Source organism: Canis lupus, chromosome 37, assembly GCF_048164855.1.
Source record: "Canis lupus baileyi chromosome 37, mCanLup2.hap1, whole genome shotgun sequence".
Classification (NCBI taxonomy): Eukaryota; Metazoa; Chordata; class Mammalia; order Carnivora; family Canidae; genus Canis; species Canis lupus.
The window spans coordinates 2,320,793-2,333,143 of NC_132874.1; the positions used below are offsets into that span (position 1 = coordinate 2,320,793).

A 12,351-nucleotide genomic window follows, 5' to 3' on the forward strand; every position below is an offset into this window, starting at 1 on the left:
AGGGGGAGAGGGCGGGAGGGGGAAGAGGAGAGGAGAGAGAGAGATACACAGAGACAAAGAGAGAAAGAGAGAGAGAAGAGGGAAGAGAGGGAATGCAGGGAAGAGTAGGGAAATTGATGAAGAAGGAAGCCAGACAGCAGCTGCAGTACGTAACACCTTATCATTCATTCAAAAACGACTGAGTTTTTGAGATACCAAGGAGAGGATGTGAGATGCGAACATCCCTTTCCTGGAGGAGTTGGCATCTAGTGGAAGATGGCATCCAACAAAGACTTTCTAGTTGGGATTCATGGTCTGCCAGTAGAGGGTCTACACCCACACAGTATTCCCGTCCCATGCCCCACAGACCCCAATCAGGTCACTAGATAGCTTTCTTCTAGAACAATCTTCTCAAGGCACATTTCTTAATATTTCCCCAAGTGCTTAAATGCTTCCTGGAAAGGCCTCCAAATCCCTTCTGGTCCACTTCAGGCCTACACTGGCCTGGTACAGCAGAGCTCACAGTCCTGAGGCCCACACTCCTCACCCACGTGGCTCTCTATTTCTGCCTCTAGAGTCCCATTCTCCCTGAACGATTCTACATGTTCCCCATTTGCCGTGTTCTCAGACTTTCTGGACCCCCAAGGCTCTGGCCATTACTCTGTTCTGTCCTGTGTTATTGCTGTGTAGGTGCCATTATTGTACAACTTGGCAGAGACTGGAGTTTGCACCCCTGGAAGCAGATATTCACACTCTGTGATTCCTCTCTTCCTTAGGGTCAGCTATTGCTCTACACCCAGCAGTTGTTGGACAACCGAGTGAGAAAGCTTAGTGGGAGGCCACTCTCCAACTCTGTATATCTGTACATCTGCTTTGGGCCAGTCTCCCTGCAGATCACCTACCTTTGCTTCTCTGGGTCACAGTGTGAAAAATGCTACCCCCACCCAAGCCTCCCATGCATACCTGCTATAAGTGTGACCCGTTATATAGCACTGAGTCATTCAGGCAAAACATGCAAGGCATATCCTCTGGCCTGGCCTGGGTCATGGTGTCCATACCAGATCTAGTCCATGTGCGTAGGGGGGTGGGCAATGGGGCCAAGTTAGGGGGACTCGTACTGGAAGACTGGAAGTCACCCCTGCTAACTGGATGGGGTGGCGGGGGGGCCAACAGATCTTACCAGAGGCAGAGCCTTGTTGGTGTCAGTGCTGTTGATGTGCAATCCCATGTCCCCTTGGTCCTAGCAGGTAGACAACTTCCTACAAGGTAACAAGTCTCCAGGTGCCTAACTTTATTCTTCTCCATCTCAGAGCTTTCTCTAACACTGATGATGAACAGTAGAAGCGCAGGGGAGTTGACACCCCTAGGGGCAACTTTTACCCAAAGGGGGATGGGAGGGGTGGGTAAGTAGCCCAGGCCACCCACCTCTGCCAGGAGGATTCTGAGAGTAGGGGTGGGATTGGGCCTGGTGGCCAGTACAATAACCAACCAGTTAACATACACCCTTTCTGCCACATTTCATTTAGTTGACTTTTTTCCCTTTATTTACTTCTGAACTGGGGTTTCCTGGGGTCACTTCCCAAGTAGACTACCTGAACCCAAGTCCTTGACTCAAAAGCCAACTTTTGGGGAACCTGGGCCAAGAGATGGAATTAGGTAGCAATCTTATTGCACATCATATCTACCAGGGTGAACAATCTTTTCTGGAGAACTGCACTCGGTCATATACACCTGTTTCTCTACTGAGAAACTTTTGTGTTATTTTCTTTTCCGTGAACTAATAATTCATGTCCTTGGCTCATGTTCTTCATAGGTTGTTTTCTATTTTAGGGAGATTGGCTCTTTCTCTAAGATAGGAGTTGTATATATATATATTTTTCCCATTTTATCATTTAGTCTTTGCCAAAGGGTCTGTTTGTACCAACTCACATTGCCTGTCATAGATTCTGGTTCCACAGTAAATATTTGTGGAGGAAACAGCTCTGTGTGGGAAAGAAATGTCTCTGGAGCAAGTAGGCTAGGGGGTGCTGCTCTGTGCCTTACAGTCACTGCAGAAACCCAAGTCAGCAGCAGAGAATCAGCACCCTCCTCCCAGTAGCCCAGCTCAGTGCACTGTCCTCGCATAGAGGCAGATACAGGCTGTCTTTTATTGGCCCAGGAGGGACTTTCTTATGACACAGGATCTATCTGCTCCAGAGTTCTTTTCAGGTTCTCAACTGCTGCGGCAGGGGCACAGATCTCCATTTGCAACCAAAGAGGCTGCCTTGCTTGGCTGGCAGGCTCTCTCATTGGAGGTGGCTTCCCCGGGCTTGGGGCTGGGGACACAAGTGGGGAACATGCCCTCCAGGCGGATCCTGCCATCTTCATAACGCTTCATTTCAATATGAAGTTCTATCAGAGCCCAGCGCTGCAGAAGGTCTATGAGCCTGCCATCTGGGGAGCCTCTTGCATTGGGGAGGTTCCCAGCAGGCATCAGTCAGCACACTCACATTGGATAATTCAAGAAGGGTCTCCCTAAGGAGGTGTTTACAAAAAGGTAGGATGGAGCTATACCCCAGGCCCAGGAATGCTGGAGCTGTTACCACCAGCCCTAACCCCAAATAGATAAGGAGAAGAGACTATTGTGAAGATCTAAAAGAACAGAGTCATGTAGAGAGTGCTCCTTTCAGAGGAGCTGTGACCTTTGAAGGGGAATGTGTAGCCAGCTACAGGAGCCCTGCAAGGGGAGAGCCCGGGAGAATAAGTTCCCAGACTTCTCTCTCCTCTCTCCCCCTTCCATCATTTGCTATGGCTGCCCATTGACCAAATCCAGCTAGAAGCTCAGGGAGCCCTGAGAAGGGGACATGTCTAACAGCTGGATATGGGCCTGGTCTCAGTGTTCTGTTGAACATAGCAATTTCACACAGCAGCATCAGACAAGAGCATTTTGTCTTACGATGGATTGAGATGAAAACAAGACCCTCAACAGCAGTGTATGAACGTGGAGGAAAACATGAGTGTGTCCACTCCACAGCTGGGACCAAATATCCCCCTCTGAGAGAGAGGCTTTGAGAGACTGCTGTGCTTTCTTCATCAGTTACTGCTGTAGCCTCCCTAGATCTAGTCTTCCTCCTACATAAGACCTATTAAGATACCTGTCTACAGAATTACACGTGCCCCACCTCCCCGGCAGCATCCAACCCAGAGCAAAGCCCCCCTTCCATAAGCCCTCCCTCAAATTCCCTACACAAGCCCAAATTCTATGCCAAGTCCTCTCTGACACCTCTCAGACACTCTGACTTCCTGAGATACCGCAGTCCCACTTGACGCACATTCCCCCTCGCTGCCACGGGGAATAAACACCACTTGCCCAGGTGCAGCTGTGTTCCTGGGGGCCTTTGGCTGGTTTTCTTATCCTTCCTATCCCTGCCCTTCAACTCCCCTGCTTAGACCCAGGAGGAAGTGCTTTACTGATATGTTTGCGATTGCGATGGCGTCAGAGGGAGTTCTCAAAGTCATCGCAGAAACAGTTGGAAGGAGATGGAGGCAGTTCCTAGTGAGCAGCCAGGAGTGCTCCAAGGTGGATTTGGAGCATGAACTCAGCATTTGCCCCCAGGTCCCTCGGAGAAATGAGCAGAAGCCCCGGAGACCACAGGCTGAGATGGCAGAGAATATAGTCAGAAGGAGGCAGGGGCATAGATGTCTCTCGGAACTGCCAGACTGGCTCTTTGTTATAATCCATCCTTCCATTCGTCCCCTTATTCACTCTTCCGTATGTATTTCAATCTTTATTCATTTTTTTGTTTCATGCCTTTTAAAGTAAGCGGCAGAGATATCAGTGCACTTTCCCCTGGATACTGGAGCACACCTGTCAAGTAGAATACAGTGGTGAAATGTTCAAGGCACCAATACAGTATTTGAAATATGTGTAGGAGTAACGTTCAGTTGTATGCTCTAAAATGATTAGTGTAGGGGTGCCTGGGTGGCTCAGGTGATTAAGTGTCTGCCTTCAGCTCATGATCCCGAGGTCCTGGGATTGAGCCCGGAGTCAGACTCCCAGTTCTTCCTGCTTATGTTCACTTGCTCTCTCTCTCTCTCTGTCAAATAAATAAATAAATAAATAAATAAATAAATAAATAAATAAATAAATAAATAAAATGTTTAAAAAATAATCAGTGGCTTATTTTTATCTGGGTATCCATAGCTCCTAAATTCTTGGCCATTCCTAACACTATTGACAGTCTGGCTCTGGGTACCTGACCACTCCAATAGGGCTCATGGAAGCAGGAGGTCTCTGGAACTGCCTTGCAGGACAGCCTGAGGCTGGACAAGCCCTGCTTGTGCTACTTTCTGTTCATTCTCTGGCACCTGCTGGGAGAAGTGTTCCACAGGAAGGGACTGGATGTTCTTGAGGACCTACCTGTAGGATGGGGGAGCCCACAAGCCACTGGAAGAGGGATTGGCATAAAATCATAAGATTGCAAAAGACTGAAGACAGGCATGGGGCTGAGTCCAGAGACACAATAAAATAGAAGAATGGGCATTGCATTACGGAGGACTGAGGAAGTACAGGCTAGCTCAGAATGTAAACATCTGCCCTGCCTGTCAGCAGGATGGGATAGCAGAGGTGTTTGCTAAAGCCAACTACATGGTGACTGGGAAATATTATTTCTCCCAATATCATGCTGCAGTCACAAAGACACCAACAAGCCCCTTCTCTGAGTGCTTCGTGCTTTCTTACTCACTGGGAAACTTGGTCTGTAATATTAACAGTCTACCAAAAAGCTTCGTGCCTGAAATCATATCAATAAAAATGAAACACGGGCAGCCCGGGTGGCTCAGCGGTTTAGCGCCGCCTTCAGCCCAGGGCCTGATCCTGGAGACCCAGGATAGAGTCCCATATCAGGCTCACTGCGTGGAGCCTGCTTCTCCCTCTGCCTGTGTCTCTGCCTCTCTATCTCTCTCTGTGTCTTTCATGAGTAAATAAATAATAAAATCTTTAAAAATAAATAAATAAATAAAAATGAAACATTCCATCCTTGCCTGGAAGATCCACATTAGTTTGACAGGAGGTAGCAGCCTGATTTCCAAATTCCATGCTAAAGTTCAGGCAAGGGCTCCAGGAGGCATGTCCACCACTCCCCCACCACCCCATGCTGCATCATATACACACCAGAGCCCCAGGCTTGTTGATAAGCTCAAGGTGTTCTTGGCCCTGGGGAACCTTGATGACAAGGTGAACGTCACCAAATTCCTCTGCTGTCATTTGCATTCGGGGTATTTAAGGATGGGCTCCAAGGCTGGAGAAAGTGAGGAAACTTTTGCAAACACTGCCTCCCTGAAGGACTGTTGCTGTTTCTATATATTCTAGGACACGGAAGGCATATACTTGCTTAGACTCTTGTGAGTGGCTGTAACAAGTATATTCCAACATGCCAGGGGCTCAATTCAACAGTAATTAATAATGTTGTGCTCACATAATTGTCAATGCAGTTGCTCCTAGTTGGCAAGTAGGTTTTATCGGTGTGACCCCTTTCATCTGTGAGTTCCCATCCCTGACAGCAGAGTCCTCCACCTGTGGCTAGAAAGAAGAAAGAGAAAGTGGTCATCTCCTAAAGGCTTTGGCTCAGAAGTGACACGCTTTATTGCTACCATGTTCTATTGCTGAGAATCAGTCCATCCCCCTCCCGCCCATGCAAGAGATGCTGGGAAATGTATTCCCCCACTGGACCGCTCATTACTAGTGATAACGCTACACTCTGGAAGGTGGACAGGTGGATGGGTTCCTTGGCCTCAGTGAGGAAAGCTGTTGTTATTCAAAGCACACCTAAGAAACAAGCCCCACTTTCTAGATTAACTACAATGGGGAACACAAATGAACCTTGCAGACAATCTCTTCTTTGTCTCTCTTTTTAAAAAGATTTTACTTATTTCTTCATGAGAGACACACAGAGAGAAAGGCAGACATAGGCAGAGGGAGAAGCAGGCTCCCTGCAGAAAGTCCAATGTGGACTCAACCCCGGGCCCCCAGGATCACTCCCTGAGTCAAAGACAGACGGAAAAAAAAAAAAAAAAAAGGCAAATGCTCAACCACTGAGCCACCCAGGTGCCCCCAGTCTCTTCTGCCTTGTTTTTGTGTTTGTCTGTTTGTTTGTGGGCTATTGTCAGCTAAGAGAGAGGTACTGTTCAGAAACATTGGTCTCCGCTCCAGGGATGGCAATTTCTAACTGACATCAAGAGTCAAAGAACTTGCACAGACTCATCCCTGCACTGAACAAAGCACATACCTTTAGACCCTATTTCTGTTTGTTTTAAAAATAGACTGTATGTGAGGCCAATTTGTGGAATCCGAGAAGTTTGACTTCAGGATATCCAGTCTCCTCGGTGTACTCAGTTTCAGATGCCCAGGGCCTGCTGACTTTTTAACCCTATGCTTATCTGTAAGATGAAGCCTCTAGTATTTCGCATTTCCATACTTGAGGGGAACTGGAGTCAGTGCCTGAAAGACAGTGGTAGATGCCCAAGCCACTGATTGAAAAAAAAGAGAAAGAAAAGAAAAGAAAAGAAAAGAAAAGAAAGAAAGAAAGAAAGAAAGAAAGAAAGAAAAAGAAAGAAAGAAAGAAAGAAAAGGAGAGAGAGAAGGGGAGATCATCATTACTTTCCTTAAAAACTCATTTGCTTTACTTTTTTTTTTAAGATTTTATTTATTTATCCATAAGAGACACAGAGAAAGAGAGAGAGAGAGAGAGAGAGAGAGAGGCAGAGACATAGGCAGAGGGAGAAGCAGGTTCCCTGTAAGGAGCCCGATGTGGGACTCGATTCCAGATCCTGGATCCCAGGATCAGGCCCCGAGCTGAAGGCAGACATTCAATGGCTGAGCCACCCAGGTGTCCCTGCTCTACTTTTTTTATATTGCCTTTGAAATCTGTGATTTCTAATCATTGAATAAAAGGCTATGTCTCTTATTAAAAAGACTTCAGGAGGGGCACCTGGGTGGCTCAGTCAGTTAAGTGTCCAACCCTTGATTTCAGCTCGGGTCATGGCTCGGGTCATGACAGGGTCGTGGGATCAAGTCTCACATTGGGAATCCCTGCTCAGTGGGGAGTCTGCTTCTCACTCCCTCTTCATCTCCCCCATGCCCATTCCCTAGCTAGTGTGCTTACTCTCTCTCTCTAAAATAAATGAATCTTTAAAAAAAAATAAAAAAAAATAAATAGACTTCAGGAAATAGTGGGCAGGTTAGGAACAGATTTCCAGGTGCAAGGGAGTCTTCTCACCCCTGGGGTTATCCTTCATAACCAGATCCTGCCCTGGAGTTAAGCCTGTTTTCCCTGTGTGGGGAGGGCCAGGGCCCTGGGTCTTTGGGTTCCACCCCATCATCATGCTCAGCAAGATGATTAAGCTGCTCTGATTCACAAAATAGGAACCTCAGACATAGCCAAAATAGATCCCCAACGGATCAGTGGCAAGGATTTACCATTTTTTAAAAATTTACCATTCTTATATCTAAAAAAATAATAATGGTAATAACACCAACTCCACACTGGATGTATGCGTATTAGACTGTTTTCTATTGTAATCATGCCTCCAAACAAAAACCAAACATCTTAGGAGATTATATCAATATTTATTTTCTCCTTCATGGTGAGCAGGTGACTGCGGTAAAGCTGGTCCGGGGTGCACTTACTTGAGATTCACTGACTAGGTTGGACTCCACGCTGGAGGGAGAGTTCCGGTCAGCTGAGAAGTCTCTTTTGTCTGAGACCAGACCCACAAGGCATGTGCAACTCCCACTCCTGGCAGGTGGCAGAGGCTAAGGGGCCAAGTCAAACTATGAAAGCACATTTAGAGTCCTGGTCCATTTCACTGATATTCCACTGGCCAAGCCCCAAGTTAGGGAGGTGTGGCACTGCAAAGACACATGGTTGACAACAGGAGAATTAGGAGCAGTGATCCTATCCACCACAGGAGAGAGCCCTGACCACAGAAGTAGCATGTACCAAACACAGAACGGGCACATGGAATCCCAATCCCACCAAAAGAAACTCAGTTGAATTATTCTTCTCCTAGTGGCTGCCGTCTACACATCTGCTCAAGCCCAAACTGGAAAGTCATCCCTGCTTCTCTCCTCCCCTCACTACCAGCGTCTAACTCCCCAGCATCTAACCCACCAGCAAGTCCTATCAGCTCTGCTTCCAAAGAAAACCTATATTTACATTCTGGGACTCCATGGTTCCCACTATGGCCCAAGCCTGCACCATCATCTCTGGCATAGCCAGCTGCAACCGTCTCCTGAATAGTCTCTCTCCTCCACAGTTAACCCTGCCCCATGGCTCTGCTCCTCACAGGGAGGGAAGGTCACCGTGGCAGGCTCCCCCTGTACCCGCCAGTGGTCCTCCTGTCGGAGCAGGCAGAGAAGCTCTAACAGGATGCCTGGAGGCCAGCAAGGAGGAGGTGGTGGCCAGCTGCGGGGAAGGTCCAGGCCTGTCCTGGCAGCACTCCACCACCAGAGGAGCCGGATCACACCAGACTGGCCCCAGGTGGCAGAGCCACCACAGGAAATCCCTGAGCAGGTTAGGAAGAAAAAGCCAGAAACCCTGCTTCCAGCCTCAAGTAATAAATATTCTGCCCCCTAGTTAACAACTGTCAGTAATAGAAACCACAAACCCGGGGGCAGCAGCTTGCTCTCTCTCTCTCTGCCTGCTCCCACGTCTGGAGATTGTACTTTACTTTTTGCTTTAAAAAACTTTCCCACTTGTTCTCTGTGCTGCGCATCTGCCCTGGAGTTCCTTCTCATGACAAGAACAAGAACCTGTGGTGATTCCTTTAGGTCTGGCTGGGTCTAGGCACCAGGGCCCTGGGGTCTCCTCAGCTCGCCAGGCAACACTTGCAGCTTAAATCAGATCCAAATTCCTTACCATTTTTCAGAGCGTGCTTCCCCCACTGAAGTGTGGATCTCAATGCCCCTGGGGCGTGGCATCTTACTAAACTTTACCCGGGCTGGGTAAATCTTGAGACTTGGCAATTTTAATGAGCTTGGCGCTTTGTTCCCAGTGGAACACCCTCTGTGATCTGCACCCACCCCCCCACTTCCTCTACAGCCACATCCCTCCAAAGGCCTTCTGTCAATTCGTTCCCCTCGCCAAATCCCTCCTGCTCCAAGGACTCCCCCCTCAGCCTGCAGGCTCTCCTCTCAGCTCTGCACCTGGCTCACCCCTTCTCATCACTCCAGTCTCAGCTCAGATCAGCCATCACTTCCTCAAACAGGCTCCTCACCTCCTCATCTGGCTTGAGAGTTTCTTGCTTGAGAGTTTCTTGCTTGAGAGTAAGAATCAATAAGGTCTCCATAGGTTGCCAAATGTTCCCTGAGGGATGCAAATCATCCTCAATCCCCAGTTGAGAGCCCCTGCTCTGTCTTACCACGATTTTATTCCCTCCAGACATCTTGTTTATTTGTTTATTTTCTCTGTAGAGTGTGAGCTCTGCATGTGTCTCTATCACCTCTTTCCCTGGTGCTTTGAACAGATACCTGATTACAGGTGTCTTGTAAATATTTGTGGAATGGACCAAGGAATGAATGGATTTTTTCTTCCCCTCAAATAAATTCTCAAAGTTTTGTGCCATTGAATTATAAACAGTGTACTAGGAAGATTCTCATGCCATTTTTCAGCACATTTAAAACATTTTTATTAAGGAAAATTTCAAGCATACATAGAAACAGAGAAAATTGTATAAAGAATTCCTCAAGTGTCCATCCTCCGCTTCAGCAACTCCAATGTTTTGCTGGATAGAAAATAGTACATCCCTCTTCTCTTACTTTTCTCTCCACACACTATTCAATTTTATCTATAAGGTTAAATCTTTAATACTTAAGGACTCTTAAGGACTTTTTTTTTTTAAAACATAACCACAATGCCTTTTTCATGCCTAAGAAAAGTTAAGACTACTGTAATTTCTTTGAGTCGTCTGAATCCAGTCATATGTAACTTTCTGCAAACGTCTCAAAAATATATTTTTACAGTTGGCTTCTTCAGATTGGGGTCCAAACAAGGTCAGATCATTGCCATTAAATGTGCATCACATCCAATGGTGTGTGGGACTGGGGATGAACTTGGCTTTACTCCTAACTACTGCCTTGCTCTTGCTCTTTTACAGGCACTCTGCTAATGTCTTCTAAATGCACTATTTCACGTAATCCTCAGATCACCACTTTTAAATAGTAAAAGTTGAGCTCATTCTACTCCAAAGAGACATCTGAGGCTCAGAGACAAGTAAGCTGCCCCAGGTCACTGACAGATGGAGACACTGCTTAGATATAAAGCCAAATGTCTTATCCCAGAGTTTCTACTTATAACTGGTGATGTGGGAATGTTGGGATTTGAAGCAAATGGTCCAGAAAGAATTCTTGAGACGTCTTCAGTGTAAAAATAAAAAGGTGGTTTTATTAAAGCATGGGGACAGGACCTGTGGGCAGGAAGAGGTGCCTTGGGATTGTGACAGTTGACTGATTACTTTCAAATTGGGAAGGGGTTAGAGACAGTGTAAGTCATTAAGGGGCTGGCTATTGTTAGGAAAAAGTCATTTATTACCCTTTAGTAAAAACTCAGCCATGAGACCCTTGAAATGTGGATCAATGAGTCATGCTTGGAGGATGATTGCCAACATATATCTTGGGGGCAGGGGTTAGCAATAAAGGAAATATAGAGGAATTTTTATATATTAAAGAAGACTTACAGGATCCTGGAGGTTGGGATAATGTTAAGCTATCATTGCCTTTGTCCCTCAGGAAAGTATTAGCACCAAGGCAGTTGAGTCCCTAGGGGAAGGTCACTCAGCTTATTTTAAGGACTTGTCATTGGGTTGTAAGTAGTAAGGAAATACAATTTTTTCTTTTGCCTTTGTTTCCCACATCAACTCTCATGCTGTTTTGAATCTACATAATAGAGAAAATAGTAGACAATCACTTAGGTTGTAGATATAATAACACAAATAGAGGAAAACATTTTGAAGGAAACATTTTGACTTTATGAAAGTAACGCAGAAATGCATTATGCCACCTGTTATTTGTTGATCATTATGTACATGATGTAAGTGTATTTCCACTATCCTATAAACTCTGTGCTTGGGCACCTGGGTGGTTCTATTGGTTAAGCATCTGCCCTCAGCTCAGGTCATGATCCCCGGGTCCTTGGATTGAGCACCGGGCCCTCTGCTCAGCTGGGGTGGGTGGGTGGCTGCTTCTCCATCTCTCTCTGTCCCTCCCCCTGCTTGTGCACACACACACACTCTCTAATAAATAAACAAAATCTTAAAAATAAAAATAAATTCTATGTTTAATCTCCAAAAATGACCAGCAGAAGAATTCAAAAACCATATGTCCAGTGAATGTGTATCATTCAGTACAGGTCAGATTAATTTATGGGGGGCAGCCTGGGTAGCTCAGGGGTTTAGCGCCACCTTCAGCCCAGGGCCTGATCCTGGAGACCGGGGATTGAGTCCCACGTCGGGCTCCCTGCATGAAGCCTGCTTCTCCCTCTGCCTGTGTCTCTGCCTCTCTTTCTCTCTCTCTCTGTATCTCATAAATAAATAAATAAAAATCTTAAAAAAAAAAAAAAGATTAATTTATAGGTAAATTCTCACTGAATCCTAAAGTTTGATATTTGAAAAGAATGATAAAACTTGGCTGTGTTAGTTGCCCACACAGTGCAGAAAGCCTTTCAACTTCATCCTTCAGTGGCAGCCATCAGATCTCTGGTTAAACATTCCCCAAATGAGCAGCTCACTACCTTACAAAATGAACAGGGCTAATTGTGAGAAAGCTTTTCTCACACAGTACAAAATCTGCCTCCTCGTACCTTTTTTTTTCCTTTAAAGATTCCATCAATTCTAAACTAAAAAAAAAAAAAAAAAGATTCCATCAATTTATTCATGACAGACACAGAAAAGTAGAGACACAGGCAGACAGAGAAGCAGGCTCTCGAAGGAGCCCAATGCAGGGCTCAATCCTGGACCCCCAGGATCATGCCCTGAGCCAAAGGCAGATACTCAACCACTGAGCCACCAAATGTTCCCTCCTCATACCTTTCTTTCACCTTTTAGTTATAGCTCTGTTCTGTGGAGCTAAACAAAATTAATCCGATCCCTCAAACAGTACAGCTCCCAGTGTTGATTACAGTAATAAACTCTCTCATTTTCTCCTGTTACTCACATTTATGGAGCACTCGCTTAAGGCTTATACTAACTTACTTGTTCCTCCTCATCAGAATCTTATGAGTTCTGGGCTACTGTCCCAGGCTTGCAGATGGGGAGACAACTCAAAACCTCCCCAACCACTCCCTCCTCCTCTGCCCTTTATCTTTCCTTCATGCTTAATTTTTCTCCATAACTTATAGG

At 46.1% G+C, this 12,351-nt stretch overlaps 1 long non-coding RNA gene across 1 annotated transcript; it reads right to left on the reverse strand.

Annotated features, from left to right (window-relative positions):
* Nucleotides 1-1,215: 1,215 nt before the first annotated feature.
* On the reverse strand, nucleotides 1,216-8,943 carry LOC140626098 (uncharacterized). The gene is made up of 4 exons (XR_012025315.1): nucleotides 8,877-8,943; nucleotides 7,646-7,867; nucleotides 5,436-5,539; nucleotides 1,216-4,055 (listed from the first exon to the last, which is right to left on the reverse strand). It is a non-coding gene; the product is annotated as an uncharacterized lncRNA (long non-coding RNA).
* Nucleotides 8,944-12,351: the final 3,408 nt, after the last annotated feature.